The sequence below is a fragment of the Carassius carassius genome, unplaced genomic scaffold (genome assembly GCF_963082965.1).
Source record: "Carassius carassius unplaced genomic scaffold, fCarCar2.1 SCAFFOLD_62, whole genome shotgun sequence".
Classification (NCBI taxonomy): Eukaryota; Metazoa; Chordata; class Actinopteri; order Cypriniformes; family Cyprinidae; genus Carassius; species Carassius carassius.
Genome location: NW_026775179.1, coordinates 160,369 through 170,247, shown reverse-complemented (window position 1 = coordinate 170,247; position 9,879 = coordinate 160,369).

Below are 9,879 nucleotides of genomic sequence, written 5' to 3'. Positions count from 1 at the left end.
TGTACAAACAAAAAAGCTGTTCAATCATATGACCTCTGTAAGCTTTACAAGATATTTGTTTAATTTTTTTTTTTTTTCATTATACTTTGTTTTCGATAACCCCTTGACCTTCTTGGCTTATTTGTAATCTGTCCATAGACTTTATTGATGTACAGAAGATGTTGTTTTCCTACTGTATGTCCTATTTCTGAATATAAAAAAAAATCAACATAGCGGCATCGTCGCTAGTGTAGGTGCCGTATTTTCGCTCTTGAGTGGAGCTCCACTCGCCACTATGTCTGCAGCCAGACCCTTCTCGGTATATTCTGGCCATAGACAGTAAAAGAAATGGACACAGTGACCCCATTGGATTCAACGGAGACAAGTGAATCAGTTAGAAGCACAAACTTCCTGGGGGTCGAGCGTACTGCGCAGACTCAAACTGAGCTTGATGACGTAGATGTGACGTGAGCAACCTATCGGACAATTGTAATTCTTCTAATAGCTGTGTCAAGAGAAATCTGAATCACCCACCGAATCTTGCAGAGACGGCGAGCGTGAATAGGAGCAAATTTTTGGTAAGTATTTGGTAAGTAATTATTTTGTCATTTTAAATAGTATATATTTATTTTAAAATTTAACGCCAGTACGCCATATTAAGTTAATGCATAATATTAAGACGTTATGATATTCAAGAACTTGTGATAAGTATTCTGATTAATTATTTTTGTCATTTTGCATAGTATTTATTTATTTAAAAATGTAATGCCAGTATGCCATATTAAGTTAATGCATAATATTAAAAAGTTATGTAAAGTGATATTCAACTTGTGATATGAAAGTTACCCAATAAGTACATGTAAGGAGATAACCAGATAACATAGGCACAGGCTAATTATTGCTAACTAAATGCTAGTTAACATTAGTAATTAATTTTAAACAGCTGAGTAGAATGTAAGATCTCCAAAATGGAGTTTGAACCTCTGCTTCATAATGTAAATGGGAATCACTAAGGAGCTGTCCCAGCAGAGGGGAAAGATTTACTCTATCGTTTTATTCCAAGCAATGGGGCCATCCCAGAACACGACATTTGCAGGCATGGGGTAGTGATGCTGGGTGTAACTAAAGGTGCCATTGTCCGGTGAGTCTTATATCGCATAATCTTATTAACTGTTTATCTCCTGAAATACAACATTCTTTACCACACTATTCAGCGCCAATCCCGCCAATTAGTCAATTTCACTGGTTAAGGTAAGGTCGGTGTGGGGTAGATTTAAGGGTTAGTGTTTTTTTTGCATAGTTTAAGAAACACTTTAACTGACACAACCAATAAAAACTTCAAAATCAGCTGTGGGGCGGAGTTTGCACTGAAGTGGATTGGGGGGGGGGGGGGGGGTTATGCATGCGTGTCATGCACCTGGGTGCTTCTCAATTCTTATTTGTGCATCCTCATTTCCTTTCCTCGCTTCCTTTCCTCGTGTCTTAGCTCCACCTCTTCAGGATGCGAGGGAAGGACGCAAGGAAAAGACGTGAGGATGGAGGACTTGAAGGGGGTTCGGCAAGATGGCGAACTGAGCACACATACTTTGTTGTGACTCTGATCATTAGTCCCAAATTTTTGCATTGAATGTCCTTCTGGTTTAGTTTATTTAGTTGATTCGGCTGCATGTGTAATTAAGGTACATAACTGCATATTGTTGGGTAGTTTTTTTTAGGACTTTTTAAACAAAAAATATGCCGAAACCGAAGACAGCTGCAGCAGGTGATGCTTCTTTGAGTGCACACGCATTAATGTCTCATGACTACGCTGTCCCTACTAGTGAAGAGATGATGGAAACTCAATCAGTGAGTATAAGGAGACCGCTGGAATCTACACCTACTAAAATTCCAGTACCTCAAAAAAAAGTAAAAGGGGATGGTCAGCCTGAGGTTTCCAACGCCGCCATTCTTGACGCCATAAATCATCTGACAGCCATGATGGAGGGTTTTGGGGACGCAACTAAAGCAGAATACGGTAATGATTGCTGAACTGGCAAAAGGTGTTGAATTTAATGCAAAGGAGATCAAAGACTGCAAATCCGCATCGAGTAACCTTGGAAAAGAAGTGTCTAAGATGGCAAAGGATAATGCGGAGCTTAAGGAGCGGGTTCAGGAATTGGAGCGTCATAAGCGACGCTTAAAAGAGAAAACAGAAGAAAGAACACAGGACGAGGTACTTGGTATCATGGTGAAGATCAATCCACAGTGGTCCACAAAATTGGAAAGTATGGTGGATTCGGTACATTGCGTGGGAAAGTTAGAGATGGGGCGAAACCGACAGGTGGTTATCCAATTCACAATGAGGCACTACAGAGATGAGTTCTGGCGTCTTACGAAGAATTCCTCAGTATGTAAAGATCTGAGCATCAGTTTCGCCAAGCACATCCTTCCAGTGGACAGGGAGGCAAGATCATTACTGTGGCCGAAGATAAAGCAGGCAAGAGAAGCAGGTCACCGAGCTTATTTTAGAGGTCCATATGGCTACATCAACGGCAAAAGAATCTCTGCTACTTAAGATTTTTGCGGCAGGCTATGTCTTTAATAAGGAACTTAAGAAGGACTCCATAATGTCTGTTTAAGGGACGATAAGCATTTCTTTCACAGCAAAGTTAATTCGTTCTTATTTACTTTATTCTTGTTCAGATGTTCTCTTTAAAATCGGATTTCTGTTTTTCTTCTTTCAATGTTAGGGGTCTTCGAGATTCTTATTCTGTAAAGGTAAAAAGGCACACTGTTATATGTTGCAAGAAATTCACTCAAGTGTTTTAGATGAGAAATTTTGGACTAATCAGTGGGGGGACAAAATTTTATTTGGTCATGGAACTAATCGTTCAGCGGGAGTTTGTCACGGTTGGTAAACGTGATCTCGGGGTGTTTAGACTTTGTGGTGAATTCTGTGTGTTCCGCGTCTGCACTGATTAGTTGTGGGTGTCTCCGTTAACTGTATCAGCAACAGCTGCCACTCATTACTCATCCACTATATAATGGCTTGTCTCACGTCTTGTGTTTGTGAGATCGTTGTCTAATGTTCGATGTGGTTCCCCTGTTCGTTTGGCTCTCAGTGTTGTTTTGCGTTTGGATGTCTGTGTTTTCCCTAGAACCTCATCCACTCTCCGCACGTTCACTCAGCCACGGACACTTACCTTCGGCTCTGTTCACCGCAGTTCCTGTGCCCTCAACTGGATTCCTCACCTCTTCACCATCACCACGGATTATCGTTGTCTCATCGTCCCTGTTTGTTTGTGTACTCAGATTCATATCATCTCATTAAACTTGTTAACTCGCATTTGCTTCCAGACTGTCCTTTCACCCACCATCACATAACGATGTCACCACCATGGAACCAGCGAGCACCAATACCCTAACCGACTTCATGCACCACAGTGTCAAGAGAATGGATCAGCAGCAGGAGAGCATCTCGAACACCGGACGCGCTCTCCAAGCGCTGGTGGCACAGGTGTCCGAGCTCACCCAGCAGATCCATCAGCTCACGTCTCCCACTGCGCCCATCGCACCGCCTGCGCTGTCCATCCCCCGGGAGATTCCCCAGGACCACTTCCGGCCAGAGCCGCGACTTCCGGCACCGGAGAACTATGCGGGTGAGCCAGCGTTTTGTAGAACCTTTCTAACCAAGTGTTCGATGCATTTCGCCCTACAGCCCCGCACTTTCGCTACTGAAGAGTCTAAAGTAGCGTTCACGCTCACACTATTATCTGGCAAGGCTGCCTTATGTGGGACGGCGGTGTGGGAGAATCAACACCCGTGTTGTGCCTCGTTCCACGCTCTATCAGAAGAGATGAATAGAGTCTTCGAGCGGGCCGCGACCGGCAGGGAGGCCGCCCATCGCCTCTCGGAACTCCGGCAAGGATCTTCTTTCGTCACCGACTACTCCATCGAGTTCCGCACTCTGGCGGCCACGTGCCAGTGGAACGAGGCGGTGCAGTGGGATAGATTCCTGCATGGGTTATCCGACTGTGTTCAGCAGGAGATCTACCTCCTCGAGCTGCCCCCTACTCTCAATGGATTAATTGAACTGGCGTTGTGAGTTGACGCAAGGTTTAATCGCCTGGGCCGCCAAACCAGTCCTTACAGATCTACCATCTCTCCTGTTAGGGGGCGCTTGAGTCGAGGAGAACACGGTCGGTTCTGTCGACGATCACGAGCCCATGCAGGTGGGTAGAGCTCGGCTGTCCCGGAGGGAGAGGGAACGGCAGAGGTCCCAAGGATTGTGCTTGTACTGTGGAGGCTCGGCTCATAACACTTACTCATGCCCGGTAAAAGAGCCAGCCCGATAGTAAATCTGAGGCTACTATCAGGTGGGATCTCCGCTGAGAAGTCCTCACCAACATTATCGACCCTCCTTCCGGTGAGACTGCGGTGGAGGAATCAACATCATGAGTGTCAAGCCCTTCTGAACTCCGGAGCCGAAGGTAATTTCATTGATTCCTCACTTGCACATCACCTGAACATTCCTGTCCTTCCTGTGTCTCTCCCCATCCATGTCACCACACTCAACGGCCAGGAACTGCCTTACGTCACGCACCATACAGAACCCATCACACTGATCACGTCTGGAAACCATCAAGAAACCATATCCTTTTTTCTCATGGACTCCCCTGTTGCTCCCATTGTTTAAGGTCACCCCTGGTTGTCCAAACATAATCCACGAGTGGAATGGGGTTCTAACACTGTCACATTGTGGAGTGAAAGTTGTCATGAGTCTTGTCTGGTTTCTGCTTGTCCAGTTGTTCCTGTTTCTGTCTTTTCAGAAGGAGACCATGGTTTTGCCAAACGTGCCCGTTGAGTATCTGGACCTGAAGGAAGTGTTCAGTAAGTCCCGTGCTGCTTCTCTTCCTCCGCATCGTCCCTACGACTGTGCCATAGACTTAGTGTCAGGTAAGTCTCCGCCTAAGGGCAAGTTATACTCTCTTTCTATTCCTGAGAGGGAGGCCATGGAGAAATATATTTCTGATTCCTTAGCCTCTGGGTTCATCCGTCCTTCCTCTTCTCCAGCGGAGGCGGGTTTCGCTGCGACCTTGTATTGATTACCGAGAGTTGAACAACATTACTATTAAGAATACTTAGCCTTTACCACTCATGTCTTCAGCTTTCGAGAGGTTGCAGGGAGCATCTATATTCACAAAATTGGACTTACGTAATGCTTATCATTTGGTCCGCATCAGGAAGGGGGATGAATGGAAAACCGCCTTTAACACCCCTAGAGGGCACTTTGAGTACTTGGTGATGCCGTTCGGGCTCTTCAACTCGCCCGGGGTTTTCCAAGCACTCGTGAATGACGTGTTGAGAGATATGGTAGATCAGTTTATATATGTCTACCTGGATGACATACTGATTTTTTCTTCATCTCTCCAGGAACACGTTCAACACGTCAGACGAGTGCTCCAGAGGTTACTAGAGAATGGGCTTTTTGTCAAGGCGGAGAAGTGCGTATTCCATGCACAGTCTGTTCCCTTCTTAGGGTATATCGTTTCGTCCGAGGGAATACGTATGGACCCTGACAAAGTTAAGGCTGTGATAGATTGGCCATCTCCAGACTCCCGTAAGGCCCTACAGCGGTTTCTGGGGTTCGCCAATTTCTATCGACGTTTCATTCGTAATTTCAGCCAACTAGCCTCACCTCTGACAGCCTTGACCTCCCCCAGTACTCCGTTCAGGTGGTCGGACGCAGCTGAGGCTGCGTTCACTAACCTCAAGAACTGCTTTGTTTCGGCTCCCATCCTTGTGGCCCCTGATCCCACTCGGCAGTTCATGGTGGATGTCGACGCATCAGAGGTGGGGGTAGGAGCAGTGTTGTCCCAACGTGCTGCTTCGGACGATAAGGTACACCCTTGCGCGTTTTTTTTCACATCGATCGCCCGGGTTCCAAAAACGTCAAACCCAAATCTTTGTCACGTCTTTTTGATCCCTCCACCCGTCCCGTTACTCCCGAGTGTATTTTGCCTGAGAAATTAGTGGTCTCAGCACTCGTATGGGAGGTCGAGTCGAAGGTCAAGACGGCCTTAGAAGGGGTAACGCCTCCGTCCGGTTGCCCACTGAACTGTTTATTTGTGCCGGAGGAGTTAAGGTTCGAAGTTGTCCAGTGGGGTCATTGTTCTAACATGGTTTGTCACCCAGGGATAAGTAGAACTAATGGGTTGGTTAGACAACGATTCTGGTGGCCACGTATGGCTCGCGATGTCCAGTGCCAGTGGTAAGTAATCTAACCGATCTCCTGATGGGCTTCTTCAACCGCTGTCTGTCCCTTCGAGACCCTGGTCTCATATCGCTCTAGATTTTGTTACCGCCCTCCCGCCCTCTAATGGCATGACGGTCGTTTTGACCGTAGTGGACTGGTTCTCGAAGGCGACACATTTCATTCCCTTGCCCAAATTACCGACAGCCAAGGAGACAGCGGTCACTGTTTTAGATCACGTCTTTCGGCTTCATGGCCTCCCGGTAGACGTGGTTTCGGACAGGGGATCTAAGTTTATATCCAAATTTTGGAAAGAGTTTTGCAAATTGTTAGGGGCTTCAGTTAGTTTGTCGTCGGGTTATCACCCCCAAAGCAATGGACAATCTGAGCGAGCCAACCAAGATTTAGAGAGGACGTTGCGATGTTTGGTCTCCAAGAATCCTTCTTCCTGGAGTCAACAACTCTCTATGGTGGAGTACGCCCACAATTTGTTGCCAGTGTCAGCTACGGGCCTCTCTTCGTTTCAGTGTAGTGTAGGGTACCAGCCACCAGCGTTTCCCAGTCTGGAATCTGAAGTCGCGGTCCCCTCCGCTCACGCGTTTGTCCAGAGGTGCCACCGCACCTGGACCAGAGCCCGCGAGACTCTGCTCCGGGTGAGGGAGCGCACTAAGGCCAAGGCCGATCGCCACGGTCAAAGCCTCCCGTCTACGTCGTGGGTCAAAAAGTGTGGCATTCTACCAGTAACATTCCTCTGCGATCCGTTTCTAATAAATTAGTTCCCAAATTTATCGGCCCGTTCACTGTCACCAAAATCATTAGTCCGGTGACAGTCTGCCTCAAACTACCTCCTGCGTACAAGAGGATACACCCCGCCTTTCATGTGTCCAAAATTAAACCCATGTTTTATGCACGTATTAATCCACCTACTCCGGTTCCCCCGCCACCGCGTCTCGTAGATGGGGAACCGACATATTTGGTTAATCGTATTCTGGACTCGAGACGGAGGGGACGAGGATTCCAGTATCTGGTGGACTGGGAAGGTTACGGTCCGGAGGAGAGGAGTTGGGTACCTGCTAGGGACATATTGGATCACTCCCTTATTGATGACTACAGTCAGCAGGTAGGCCCTTCTGGGAACTCCAGGAGGAGTTCTTAGAGGGGGGGGTACTGTCACGGTTGGTAACCGTGATCTCGGGGTGTTTGCACTTTGTGGTGAATTCTGTGTGTTCCGCGTCTGCACTGATTAGTTGTGGGCGTCTCCGTTAATTGTATCAGCAACAGCTGCCACTCATTACTCATCCACTATATAATGGCTTGTCTCACGTCTTGTGTTTGTGAGATCGTTGTCTAATGTTCGATGTGGTTCCCCTGTTCGTTTGGCTCTCAGTGTTGTTTTGCGTTTGGATGTCTGTGTTTTCCCTAGAAGCTCATCCACTCTCCGCACGTTCACTCAGCCACGGACACTTACCTTCGGCTCTGTTCACCGCAGTTCCTGTGCCACTCTCTCCTGCTGCCTACACGCTGACGTCATCCGGATTACTCACCTTCTCTCCGCCCTCAACTGGATTCCTCACCTCTTCACCATCACCACGGATTATCGTTGTCTCATCGTTGTCTCATTTCTTCCCCCAGGCAATCTACCTCATGAACAGTTAAATGTTTCCCACTTAAACTTATGCTTATGCAAAAATGTGCAATATCCTTATATTTATTTGTTACCCCTCCATCCTAGAACATTCCTGCATCTCACTCAATCCTATTCCATTATCATTTATAGCACAATTGTTTATACACTTATTTATTTGCCAATTTGTAAATCTTTTTTTTTTTTTTGTCTGTGTGTTGTTGTCTCTGTGTACTGGAAGCTTATGTCACTAAAACAAATTCCTTGTACGCGCAAGCATACTTGGCAATAAAGCTCTTTCTGATTCTGATCGTCCCTGTTTGTTTGTGTACTCAGATTCATATCATCTCATTAAACCTGTTAACTCGCATTTGCTTCCAGACTGTCCTGTCACCCACCATCACAGAGTTGCCATTTTGTTTTATAATTGCCCCGGAAAAGTAATTGTATATAAATCCAGTGACTGGCTCATTTGTGTGCTTTTCATTGATGACATGTTTATTATAATAGGGAACATATATGGTTACAATAATACTAATCAAAACAGGGAAATGCTATCAGAAGTTTCTGACGTTATAATGGGCCTGAAACTTGCATATTCCACAGACAATATTACAACCCGAATTCCGGAAAAGTTGGGACGTTTTTTAAATTTTAATAAAATGAAAACTAAAAGACTTTCAAATCACATGAGCCAATATTTTATTCACAATAGAACATAGATAACATAGCAAATGTTTAAACTGAGAAAGTTTACAATTTTATGCACAAAATGAGCTCATTTCAATTTAGATTTCTGCTACAGGTCTCAAAATAGTTGGGACGGGGCATGTTTACCATGGTGTAGCATCTCCTTTTCTTTTCAAAACAGTTTGAAGACGTCTGGGCATTGAGTTGGCATGCTGGGCATGCTGTTGTTATAGCTGCAGTATGTGGTTTTGCATTGTCCTGCTGAAATAAACAAGGCCTTCCCTGAAATAGACGTTGTTTGGAGGGAAGCATATGTTGCTCTAAAACCTTTATATACCTTTCAGCATTCACAGAGCCTTCCAAAACATGCAAGCTGCCCATACCGTATGCACTTATGCACCCCCATACCATCAGAGATGCTGGCTTTTGAACTGAACGCTGATAACATGCTGGAAGGTCTCCCTCTTCTTTAGCCCGGAGGACACGGCGTCCGTGATTTCCAACAAGAATGTCAAATTTGGACTCGTCTGACCATAAAACACTATTCCACTTTGAAATAGTCCATTTTGAATGAGCCTTGGCCCACAGGACACGACGGCGCTTATGGACCATGTTCACATATGGCTTCCTTTTTGCATGATAGAGCTTTAGTTGGCATCTGCTGATGGCACGGCGGATTGTGTTTACCGACAGTGGTTTCTGAAAGTATTCCTGGGCCCATTTAGTAATGTCATTGACACAATCATGCCGATGAGTGATGCAGTGTCGTCTGAGAGCCCGAAGACCACGGGCATCCAATAAAGGTCTCCGGCCTTGTCCCTTACGCACAGAGATTTCTCCAGTTTCTCTGAATCTTTTGATGATGTTATGCACTGTAGATGATGAGATTTGCAAAGCCTGTGCAATTTGACGTTGAGGAACATTGTTTTTAAAGTTTTCCACAATTTTTTTACGCAGTCTTTCACAGATTGGAGAGCCTCTGCCCATCTTTACTTCTGAGAGACTCTGCTTCTCTAAGACAAAGCTTTTATAGCTAATCATGTTACAGACCTGATATCAATTAACTTAATTAATCACTAGATGTTCTCCCAGCTGAATCTTTTCAAAACTGCTTGCTTTTTTAGCCATTTGTTGCCCCCGTGCCAACTTTTTTGAGACCTGTAGCAGGCATTAAATTTTAAATGAGCTAATTAAGTGGATAAAAGTGTAAAATTTCTCAGTTTAAACATTTGCTACGTTATCTATGTTCTATTGTGAATAAAATATTGGCTCATGTGATTTGAAATTCCTTTAGTTTTCATTTTATTAAAATTTAAAAAACGTCCCAACTTTTCTGGAATTCGGGTTGTATATT